This window comes from Typopeltis vanoorti, chromosome 24 (assembly GCF_054136105.1).
Source record: "Typopeltis vanoorti isolate ZY-2024b chromosome 24, IOZ_Tvanoo_1.0, whole genome shotgun sequence".
Classification (NCBI taxonomy): Eukaryota; Metazoa; Arthropoda; class Arachnida; order Uropygi; family Thelyphonidae; genus Typopeltis; species Typopeltis vanoorti.
In genome coordinates this window covers 86,183,367-86,195,956 of record NC_143572.1, presented here as the reverse complement: position 1 = coordinate 86,195,956, position 12,590 = coordinate 86,183,367, and the positions used below count along the sequence as shown (strand labels likewise).

General features: G+C 37.1%; 1 protein-coding gene across 1 annotated transcript in view; it reads right to left on the bottom strand.

Annotated features, from left to right (window-relative positions):
* Positions 1-12,590, bottom strand: part of Utx (Utx histone demethylase) — an 802,237-nt gene that overhangs the window by 739,545 nt on the left and 50,102 nt on the right. The window lies entirely within an intron of this gene.

Genomic DNA, 12,590 nt, shown 5'->3' with positions numbered 1-12,590 from the left:
TTCTGATGCATTCACAATTTAAATTTTATGTAGATGAATTTTATAATACAGTAATGGAATATGTACAAGAATGGACTTATCCTTTCAAAATAATTTTATTCTATGTCCTAGACAGTACTAAGTAAAACTATAGAGTGGAAATGCAATCACTAACTTGACAACTATTAATTCAGTTTCCACATTAACACAAGTCATGGAGCAATATTATTTAATGCAGGGGTTCTCAACCTTTTCTTAGTGGCATACCACTACATTTAATTCAAGCACGATTTATTGATCCCAGGGGCAAAATGAGCATTTCTCTATAACACTAGTGATTTATTTAGTTATTTATTATTTTATTCAGATATTTATTGGAGAAACAGATACTCTTTGAATCTATTCAATGGATTGTTCTGTAAAATGTGCAATTTTTAAAAATTAAAATAATAATGAGTGAACACATAAACAAATTTTGACAAACTGATATTCCTGATAATGGTACTCCAGTTCTCAAATAAACTTACAATCAGTACAAGCTATAAATGTAACATATTTTTAATTACAGAACCCACATTCTTGTTTCAGTGTGAAGGTTGTGCTTGTTTAGCTAAACACACCTTCTTAATGTCTGGTTTCAATTGACTTAATTTGAGTCTTAAATCGAGTTCAATATTCAACTTATTCCTGTACTTGTTTTTGATATAAATGAGAGAAGAAAACCCACGTTCACAAAAGTAAGTATTTACAAACACCAACAGAAATTTTACGGCTTTTTCTGAGATCATTGGATATTCATTTCTTCTTGCCAACCAGAAGTCTGTTAAATCCACCCTCTTAATCATTTGCTTGAGAATTCTGTCGAAGGAGAGCTTGATCAGTTCATCTTTCTCGGAAGGAGTTAATGTTTCTGGTAAGGTGCCATCAACAGAAAACGGCTCTCTAATCCAAAATTCTGAAGCCAGGGTTTCGGGGAAGTATTCCTTGAAATCAGTGATTAGACTCCCAAGATGCTTCTTTATATTCACTGCCAGTTCAGTATGAAGAAGAATTTCATTCTTAGTTAAGAAAGCATCCAACAATGGAAAAGAACACATGTTTCCAGTATCGATTTCTTTAATGATGAAGCCAAGTTTTTTCCTAAGAGCTGCAGTTTTATCCTGTACTAAGAATAAGGAAGTATGTGCACCCTGCAAGTTTGTGTTCAGCTGGTTGAGGTGGCAAAATAAATCTGCCAGGTAAGCTAACTGGGCAAGCTACAGTTCATCAGTGAAATAATTCAAGTCTGAGTCTGAGGGTTTGTCAGAGAGAAAAATCTGCACTTCTGAATGAAGTTCAAACAGGCAGCTCAATACATTTCCCCTCGACAGCCACCTAACTTCAGTGTGAAGTAAAAGAGAATCATGTTCAGCACCCATTTCATTGCACAAAATGGAAAATAGTCGTGAATTCATAGCTCTGGACTTAATGATGTTAACAATTCTCACACTTTCATTCAAAACTGTCTTCAGAGCAACAGGCATATTTCTTGCGGCTAAAGCCTCACGGTGAATAATACAATGTACAAATTTTGCTTGTGGAGCTTCTTCTTTAATTTTTGCAACAATGCCACTGTTTCCCAGCCATTGCACGTGCTGTATCAGAACAAATACCAACACATTTATTCCATTCTATATCACAGGGGCGAATGCTGGTCTTGAAATTCACGCTTGCTCTTGTTATCATTCAGGGAGTGAGAGGAGTGATTCAAGTCTGATTAGCGGAATAATGAATTACTGACCATTTAAACCTATATATTTAGAAATCTATGTACATTTAATCATACAAATACAGCATTTATTTTACAAACGATATTCTATCTTTTTCAATTTAGCTACTTGAATACAAATTCAACCCTATGGTTCTTCTTTATGAACTGGTCAATAACATCGTCATAAAAGGTTGTAACTTAATTTTCCCAAGCAACACACACACTTGTAAAGGCTGGCTGAAGCTCACTGGCTAGGGCTACTTTGACTGTGCATGGCCTGTGTTTAAGATGAAATGGCTATGCGCGGCCATTAAATCAGTGCTGCTGCGAGGACCTGGAAGCTCCGACAACCGAGCAAGCCAAGGTAGCTTTCACTAGACGAGCAAGCATCAGCCTTCAATACACAATGCAAAGCTCAATTATTGCGGTGCAAGTTAAGACATCTTCTGTCTACAAAAATAAAAGCCAAAATGGAATGCTTATAAATGCATACATTTATTAACAAATAAATATTACTTCTTTCTCAAGTAATGAGCTTGCGCAGCAAGCACAGCAAGTGGTGAATGTGGCAGTCGTGTTTAGTTAGGCTTGAAAACGTAGTTTTAAATTTAAGTATAGTGTGGCTTTTTGTCTCAAATTGTGCTGCAGTTGTGCATCGGTTAGATACAAGTGTCCTTCAGTGGCGTTATTGTTTCACTACTTCAACGTGTAACAAGAAACGTACGTCAGTGGCGCACAAAACTTCTACTTCTACATGAAAGGCTGGCTAAGCGTTAGATTTTTCGCAATGGATGCATTGCGGAAACTGCTACATGTATGCGCCGAAGAATGTGAAGGATCTGTAGTCGGTCTGGCTAAATGAGAACAACGAAAATGTCGACATATGCGAGAAGTGTTGGGATAGGCTGGAGTGTTTAGGAATGGAAGCTGACATCGGGACTGTAGCGGAAGAACTTCGGCGGGAGTTCATGAAAATTAAAAATGACCATCTTCTGCATGAGGAATTGGAAGTGCTCAGTAAGGAGATACTGGAAGTTAAAACTGAGTTTAATGTGCTAAACAGAGAAATTAGGACTATAGAGATTACTTTAGCTGAAGTAACTAGAACAGGATTACATATGGGTGAGTCTTTGGTGAATGATGAAGTAATAACTAGTATGGGAGTGATTGGGAGTCAACAAAATAAAACTACAATGGTCTAGAAGAAACGAGATGTCGTGAAAGTGGGGGGGGGGGGTAAGTAAAAGAGCACTGAGTAATGAAACTGAGCATAGAAAATGAGTCCATGAGTGATGCTTGTGTGGATTTGAATGAAGTTAAGAGTGGTAAAATATATGGTGATTCTATGATTAAGGGTATGGGGAGCGGTATGCCTGAGGAGTGCTTGGCTGGTGGGACAATAGAAAGAGTGGCTTTAGCAATAAAGAGAGGGCACGATGCAGACAAGATGATAGTTATGGTGGGTACAAATGACCTGAGTGGTGGTATAAATCAGGTAGCAAAAGATTTAAGAACATTGTTAGATATTGTGAAGAGGAAAAGTGTTAATGGGAGGATAGTGTGCGTGCTGCCTCTTTTTGACAATTACGAGTTAAGTAGACGAGCGATGATAATGAATGATATGATTGCAAGAATGTGCAAAAAAAAGGTCTGGAATTTATTGATGTCTGAAGTGTGTTTGAAGGAAAAAGAGAGTTGTATGCTAGAGATGGGCTGCATCTGAACATGGAAGGACAAACGATTGAAGAAGTTACTGTTTTCTGAACAAGTTGAAGTAATTGGCAGGGAAACTAATATTGAAAAGTAGATGAGTTAAGTAGACGAGCGATGATAATGAATGATATGATTGCAAGAATGTGCAAAAAAAGAGGTCTGGAATTTATTGATGTCTGAAGTGTGTTTGAAGGAAAAAGACAGTTGTATGCGAGAGATGGGCTGCATCTGAACATGGAAGGACATAAGCGATTGAAGAAGTTACTGTTTTCTGAACAAGTTGAAGTAATTGGGCAGGGAAACTAATATTGAAAAAGTTGAGTGTAAGAGAGAGAAACTTTAGTAGCGGTGATTGTATATTTATTGATCCTTATTCGTAGAATAAATTGCAGAAGAGAGGGAATAAAAATCGGCAAGGGACTACTGAAATTAATGACTTGTATATCAGTTCTAAAGCCAGTACAAGAACTAGAGGAAATCTGCAATTTTTGTACACTAATGCAAGAAGCATTCGAAATAAGAGAGAAGAATTTTTGGCATTAGTCAGTGCAATCTCACCAAAAGTTGTAGGCATTAGTGAAACTTGGCTGTCAGCAGAAGATGTGGTCACTGGAATTGAATGTGATGGGTACAGTGTTTTCAGGAAGGATAGAGGACTTGTATATCAGTTCTAAAGCCAGTACAAGAACTAGAGGAAATCTGCAATTTTTGTACACTAATGCAAGAAGCATTCGAAATAAGAGAGAAGAATTTTTGGCATTAGTCAGTGCAATCTCACCAAAAGTTGTAGGCATTAGTGAAACTTGGCTGTCAGCAGAAGATGTGGTCACTGGAATTGAATGTGATGGGTACAGTGTTTTCAGGAAGGATAGAGAAGATAGAACAGGAGGAGGAGGAGGACTGTTGATGACAGCTGATGTGTTGCAGTCAAAGAAAGTAGTATATCAAGATGATAGACATGTGAATGAGAGTTCATTCGAGGTGGTGTGAAATAGTAACCAACACAACCAAATATACAGTTGGATGCTGCTATAGGCCAGAGGGTACAGGGTGGGATATTGAATTCATGCATCAGCAAATTAGTGCAATGAGTGCAGGTTTAGTGATGGGGGGATTTTAATTATGGTAATATCAATTGGAAGGAGAAAATATCACGTAGCAAAAAGGAAATGGAGTTCATACATCTTCTACGAGATAATTACTTGAAACAGCACATAACTGAAGGGACACGTGGTATGAGAGTGTTAGACCTGGTTATTGGTTCAGAGGATATATGCATAAGTAAGGTGTCATCGTTACCTCCAATTAGTGAAAGCGATCATGACTTGGGAGGTTGCAAAATCTGTGGATTTTTCTGTTAAGAAGGGGGTATATACAGAACTACAGGTTAGGCAATTATAACAAGCTTCGAAGTGAGCTTGCAGCCATCCCATGGCAGAACATATTGCAGGGGAAAGATGTTAGTCAGTGCATGGGATAAAATCAGCAGGTATCTCAGGAAAGCAATATCAGATTGTGTCTCCAGGGTCAGGAAGACAAACAAGGTAGGCGTTAGATGGATGAGCAGTAGTATCAAGCTTGATCTGCAAAAAAAGAAAATGTTATGGAGAATGTACAAGGAGAAATGTGATCAGTACACCCATGAGCAGTAGAAGGTTACCAGCATAGTAAGAAAAGCTTAATCAGATTATGAGAAGACCTTAGTTAATGAGATCAAGGGTAATCCCAAAGAGTTATTCCGCTATGTGGCAAGTAAAAGGAAGAATGACTTCGGAAGGATAACTTTAGTGGGTGCTGATAGTATTGAGGTGACAAAATCAGATGTAATAGTCAAGTTAATGAGTGATCACGTTTCAAAAGTCCCAAGTGAGGATATCTCTGTACCTGTAGCAATAACTAATGTGAGAATTGAAGTTAAGAAATCAGAGGTATTTAATATATTGCAAAATTTAAATGCAAACACTGCTGTAGGTTTAGATAGAATATCAGCTCGGGTGTTGTGTGAATGTGCAAAGGAATTGTCAACCCCCTCTTAACTGGATATTTAACTTAAGTTTGAACTCTGGTATGGTCCCTAGGGAGTGGAAGTTAGGCAAAGTAGTTCCTCTGCATAAAGATGGCTCTAAAACTGCGGTAGTTAATTACAGACCAATCACCATCTTAGGAGTAGTGGTAAAAGTATTGGAAAAGTTGGTTAAAGACAAAATTCAAGAATGGGTGGATCAGGATATGATACTCTATAGAGGCCAACATGGTTTTGTTAAAGGTAGATCCTGCCTTAGCAATCTATTAACTTTTTATAATAGATTTGACATCTGAGTTGGACAAAGGAACTGGCTAAACAGTGGTACTTCTGGATTTTGCTAAGACCTTTTGACAGGATACCCCATGGAACACTGTTACGCAAATTGGAGCAGATGGGAATGGATACTAAATTGATGATATGGATAGGAAAATGGCTCAGGGAGAGATACCAGAAGGTGGTGTATGGAGGAGCAGAGTCCAGGATGAGGCAGGTGACCAGTGGTGTGCCTCAGGGCTCTGTGCTTGGGCCATTGCTGTTTAATTTGTATATAAATGATATAGGAAATGGTTTAAAGTGAGATATTCAGTTGTTTGCTGATGATGCAAAGTTGGGTAGTGCAATAAAAAATCAAGCTGATGTCGAAAGTTTGCCAGTTCAATGTGGAAAAGTGTAAAGTTATGCATTTTGGGATTAAAAGATTACCAGCTGTGTACTACATTGATGGAACAGTACTCCAAGAGATTGATGAGGCTAGAGACTTCGGGTGTTGGTAGATAGGGAGATGAAGTTCAGGGGAAACATTGCTAAGGTGTCCAAGATTGCACATAGGATTACTTGGTTGTTAAGGAACACACTGACGTCCAGAGATAAAGAGGTTATTATTCCCCTTTATAAAACGTTGATACTTCCACATTTGGATTACTGTGCTCAGGTCTGGTCACCTGGATTCCTTGGAGATGAGGAGGCTGTAGAGAGGGTTCAGAGAAGAGTGACTAAGTTGGTGAGTGATGTAAAAAATGCTCCCTACATTGATAGAATGAGAGCTTGTGGATTGAGGTTGGTTGATAGGCAGAGAAGAGGGGATATGATAGAAACATTTAAATTACTGAAAGGTTTTTATAGGATTGATGCAGGGGAAATGTTTCAGCTGTGTGATAGTGATGGAAGAACAAGAGGTCATCCCTGGAAATTAAAGAAGAGTGTGGTTAACAAGGGTGTGAGAACAAGGTTTTTTGCCTGGAGGGTGGTGAATGAGTGGAATTCATTGCCTGACTTAGTTGCGAGTTCTTCGTCTGTAAATGAATTCAAGAAGAGATATGACAGTTATTGTTTTGCTAGTTTGGGTCTCCCACAATGAGTCTATTGACTCTATGGAGATACCCGTAATAATAATAACAATAATAATGGAGAATTCACCCCTGCTACATCATTCATTTTCATAAATTGGTCTAATTTTGAAAATATTTCATTTGAGGTTGTTCGAGCAGGCAGTAGTTCACAAAACAAGAACTCTTCCTTCACTGTTTTCCCATCTATAAATCTTATATACGTAAGAAGATGGGCCATACTGGTAATGTCAGTAGTTTCATCCAATTGTATGGAAAAATATTTACTAGCCTAAATTTTTTTCTATTAACTGCTCCTTAACATTTGAAGACAAATCTGAAATTCTTTGTGATACGGTGTCATTGGATAATGAAATCATTTCAAGTTGTTTTGCTGCCTTTTCCCCCAAAATTATTCTAACCATATCTGTAGCTGCTGGTAATATTAATGACTTTCTGAATGTGTGAGGTTTTCCTGCCTTAGCTATTCTTAAACTGACTTCATAAGATTCTTCCAGAGCCTCCGTGTTAAATCTTGAAAATGAAGATATTTGTTTTTTCCTTGCTAACAAATCGGACAGTTTTCTCTGGAAATATTCCAAAGGTTTGTGTTTTAAATCGCCATGCTTGGTTTCAAAATTACATTGAAGAAGAGAAGGCTTCATTGAATGTTTTGATAGCATTTCATAACAAATCACACATTGGGGAACAGGTGCAGTTTCTTCTCCAATTTATGTGAAACCATATGATAAATAACTAAGATTATATTTACATTGTGCTGTACAGGGCTTTTTGTTGCATTCTTGTACAATGATGTCCTCCATCGGTTGTTTAGGATTCGAAGTAGTGGCTTCTGCACAGAGAAGAATTGTTTCCCCTGCTTACACTCATTTCTCCCTTCGATCTTTTTGAGGACCCGCTCGTTAACCACTTAAACATGTTCCAGTTTCTATCTTCTGGCACAAACTACATATAAATATGACAATTTTACAAATAAAATCTCACATTCAAAGACAATAATCTTACACCACTACTTTCTTAATTGTAACTGCGGCTCGAGGCTAAACAAACGACAATGGACAAACTGTTTCCCATTGTTGTCCGATCAAATATATTCGAGTTACTTTCTGTCATTGTCATTTGAATAATACTTATTAAATACAAATTGAACTTCCGTATTATTTTTGTATATTATTATACAAAAGTTTTTAATGATAATGTAAAATCTAATTGTTTTCATTTAATTGCATGAAATATTTTAAGTAGAACTGTTAAATATTTGTGCATACATTTTTAATTCTCAACTCATGTTGCGAGTAAAAAAATATGTTAATTTACCCTTTTATTTTATACTCTGTTTTCATACCACCCGGCAGAAGCTAACGTACCACCAGTGGTATGCGTACCATAGGTTGAGAATCCCTGATTTAATGGACGCTACTACCTGAAATGTTTACCTGAAGAAAAAATTGCATTTTGACATGACTGTCAGACTTCCATTAGTGATAGATGAAAAGAAATTTTCCAACATTTTCATAATAAAAGCCTTTCTCTTGAAAATATAAAAACAATTGACTTTTATTTTGATGCTGGTCGTATCCACTGCTTCTGTATAAAGTTTTCTGTTGAGTGAATTTATTATGGAGCAAAGAGAAAAAGTGATTGCATATTGACACAATAAAATAATAACCAAAGTCAAAGGAATGAAATGGAATAATTTTACGAGTTTGTGCATAAAGAAAAAAATGATATCAGAAAGATATATTCTTTTGAAAAATGTATAAAAGACAAGAAGAGGCTATTTGCATCAACCACAATAGCAGAAGAACAGAAACTGTTGGGATTTCAAGTATAACAAGCTGATAAATTTTGAGCAACTTGACTACTTTTACTAAAAATTGCACTTAATTATTATTTAAAAAAAAAAAAATTTTTTTTCTTTTGCTTTATATACAGGGTGTCCCATAAATTTGTAAATATTTCAATAATTCATAAAATTCAGAAAAATTGGTATATCAGAGTGCGGTTTGCACAAAAGTGAATCGCAAGGAGAGGATTTTTTTGGGAGGGAAAAACAATTTAATTCAAAATTTCACTGATAGAGGGCAAAAGCAGTGAAGACAGTCAAGATGGCATTGCAAACTTATCAACATGCAGGAAACCTGTTAGATATTACTACAGTAATTACTCAGTGTATTCAGTGTTCAATGGCACAAGCAATTACATGCTGCAAACAGGTGAGAATGCCATTTATTGAAGCATAGAGGATATCTGGGTGGATGCAAGCAACTTCAGAAAATGGCATTCTCTGGGTACACTGGGGACTTTAAATAGCCCCACAACCAAAAATCTATTGGTGTCAAGTCCAGGGACCAAGGGGGCAACGTGGAGTTACGATTACAGCTGATAAGTCGTTCTTGACTAAATGTGTTGATGAGAAACTGCTTTATGGGAGATGGGATATGAGGTGGTGCCCCATCCTGCATGAATGCGACTGTGTGAAGAAAATTTATTTTCCCACAAGTATCGCACCACATTTTGCATAGCAGTTGCAAGTAGCGCTGTACGTTTACTGAGCACATCTTCCAGCCCCTTGCTGCACATAGCTATTCAAAGAAAAAGGGACCCACAATAATGGATGCAGTGACCACAGTGGGTCGCAGTGAATACAATGGCTCCTCTGAGTAGCATGCAGATTGTCCTGCACCCAATTCTACAGCTATGTGCATTAACTGTTCCATGCAATGAAAAATCCACTTTGTCCGTCCAGAAGATGTTGTCCAACCATTGTGGATCTTCTGTGACTTTTGTTCAACCTCACATTGAGAATTCCTCCCACTTAGCGGTATCACTTGGTAACGCTGGTGAAGAGATTGCAGCTTATATGGATACAAGTTTAACACACTATGCAGAATACGGACGTTTTCACTATGTGCCTGAGATTCTTGCAGCTTCCCATGCACTGCTTACACCACCCACTCATTCTGCCATTAGGCACTTATTTGCAATATCACAGTACTGGTAAGGGTTTTGGATAACACTGGTCTGCAGGTGCAAGGGCAATCTGACAAACTTCTAGATTCCTGAAAATGTCGTATTAGAGATTGTAGTCTGGCAGGAGTGATAAGACCTCCACCTTTCTTCATTAATTTCTGCATTAGAAACTTTCATAAAGCTTCTGCTGCTAATTCCCTGCTTGTGTAAAACAACTTCACTAACAATGTATTATCCACCAATGTCAGCATCACAGCAACAACCCTTTCTTTTCACAAAAACATTTATGTTCTTACCAACAACTGAGAATTTACATGCGTTCATTACGAGGTGCCAGCGGGACACACTGCATTTTATAGGACTCTCATTTGCACGTATCCCACAAATGAGGCATGTGGTACAGCACCTGCTATTGTGAAAATTTGAACTAAAATTTTTTCCCTGCCAAAAAAAAAAAAAAAAAAAAAAAAAAGAAATCCCCCTCCTTGCAGTTTACTTTCGAATACAAACTGCATTTTAATATACTGATTTTTCCTATTTTTATAAAATATTTACAAATTTATGTGACACCCTCTTGTCATAAATACTGTTATGACTTCCACACACCCTGGCGCTGCCCACGGATTCACACAAGCCCAGTTCCATTAGTGTCACTGTGCACAGTCAACATTTGCATGTTCATCATTAGAAAGAGAGAGGTCTAGCTGTATAGGTTAACACACAGTGGGGAGATTATGAAAACCATGTACCTGTAATAGCACTTCACAAGATTAAAATGCAGTCACCTGTTATTTTCAACATGCTAAAAACACTCAGGATCAGTAGAATGTGTTTGTTTGTGTGTCAGACTATTAACCATTATAACAATACAGAAGGTGTATCTGAGTGATCAGGTCAATTATACATCATTAGGATGTAACAGCTTGTGAGGGCTGTGAAGGCATGCCTCCACCATAATCCTATGAGAACACAAAAATTGATGTAGAGAGAGATGAATGTTTTGCAAAGAACAATGTCATGTGTACTAACTTATGACATAGGGTGAGAGCCTATCATCATTCTACTGGACACTTCCTAAAGCCCTAAGTTACATGACAGAGGGTGATAAAATCAAAGGCATTTCTCTGACATTATGCAAACGAGAGAGAGATATCCTCTTCAGAAATGAGATTTACACCACTGAAGAGTAATTTAACTGCCAAAATGATCAGGTATATGCCCTGGATAGTAGCACAGCATGTGCCATAGCACTCAGGATTCAAAGTGGTCATCACTCCACATCACTGATGGTTTAGTGGGGGGGGGGGGGGGGGGTTAGCATATCAGAAGGAATCCAAGTTGCATTTTCTGCAAGAAAGGGGGGGGTCAAAACTTCTGCCAAAGTGTATCAAGAAACCATGCTGGAGCCTGTGGTACAACCTCTGAACAACACCTTGTTTCACAGTAGGTAGTGAACCTTCCAACAGAGCTCAGCCCCAGCACACAAGGCTAGGGCCACAGAAGAGTGGTCGGAAGCAAATGCGCCTGACCACATATCACCTTTTGAATGGTCATCTGGAAGTCCTGATCTGAAACCATTAGACTTCAAATTGTGGTCAGAGCTTAAGTAGCCTGCAAGAATATGGTTCCTCAGCATCGCCAGTCTGAACGTGGATTTAGAATTAGCAGTGGCCATTTCTGTTGGATGGTGTGCATAATGCCATCAATACGTGGCCTCACAGACTTTGAGCATGTATGAAGGCAAAAGGGGGCATTTTGAACATCGAGTGCTGCTAAATGCATCTGCAACTTGCTTGTCAACGTTAGCTCACCCACAAAACAGGCTAAAAGTAACCTATTAGAGTGGAGACACTGGAGAAATTACTAAATAAAATAAGTTACAAGTATGATTTATCATACAATTCATTTTACTAGTACAGTGGTATCTCGCTAATCCGAACCTCTTTAGTCCGAACCCTCCAGTAATCCGAACTGCGGATTGAAAGAAAAATTTTTTTATTTATGACGTATTATTATTTTGTGTACTATTTTTTTTAATAATTATTATTTTAACTATTATTATTTATTTTATTATTATTGCAGTACAGTATAACTACGGTGATACACAAAAAGAGGAAATTCAAAATGTGCATAATTTGGTTAAAAATATAAATCCAGATATTGAAATTTCTCAAACAGATATTATGGAATGGATTAAGGGTAGAACTGAAAGTGAAATCGAAATGAAATCAGATGCTGAAATTATAAATATCACACTACAGAATGAATTAGATGACAATAAAGAACTTGAAGGAAAAAAAATAAAACGTGAAGGGCAGCTGACAGTTTTAATATGTGTATAGAATGGGCTAAGCAGAATGATACGCCATTCCACAAAATTTTATTGCTAATGCAGCTCCTAGAAGAAGCATTCGAAAAAGTTTAGCTTCCAAGAAGCCAAAGAAAATCAGTGACTTTTTTACAAAGAAATCAAAAAACTTTTTTTTTGTGTTATTTTGTGAAATTTTTTTTTGTGTTGTGTACCAGAAAGTGATATTTTTACACAAATTAATTTATGTAATGAACTATGCAATTTTATTAAATCAGAATCCTCAACAATGCAGATACATACAAACTAAATGTTTTACTAAAATAAACTTGTGTGCTGTATTAATTTTTATTTTTTACATTACAGTACAGTAGCTTTTTTTCTATCAGTTACTTCATTTATTTACAGAATTAAATTGATGTACCATTAGAATCAGATTATTTTTGTCTTAAACGCTAGTTATTGTTGTCTCTTGGGGGAAAATTCGTTAATCCG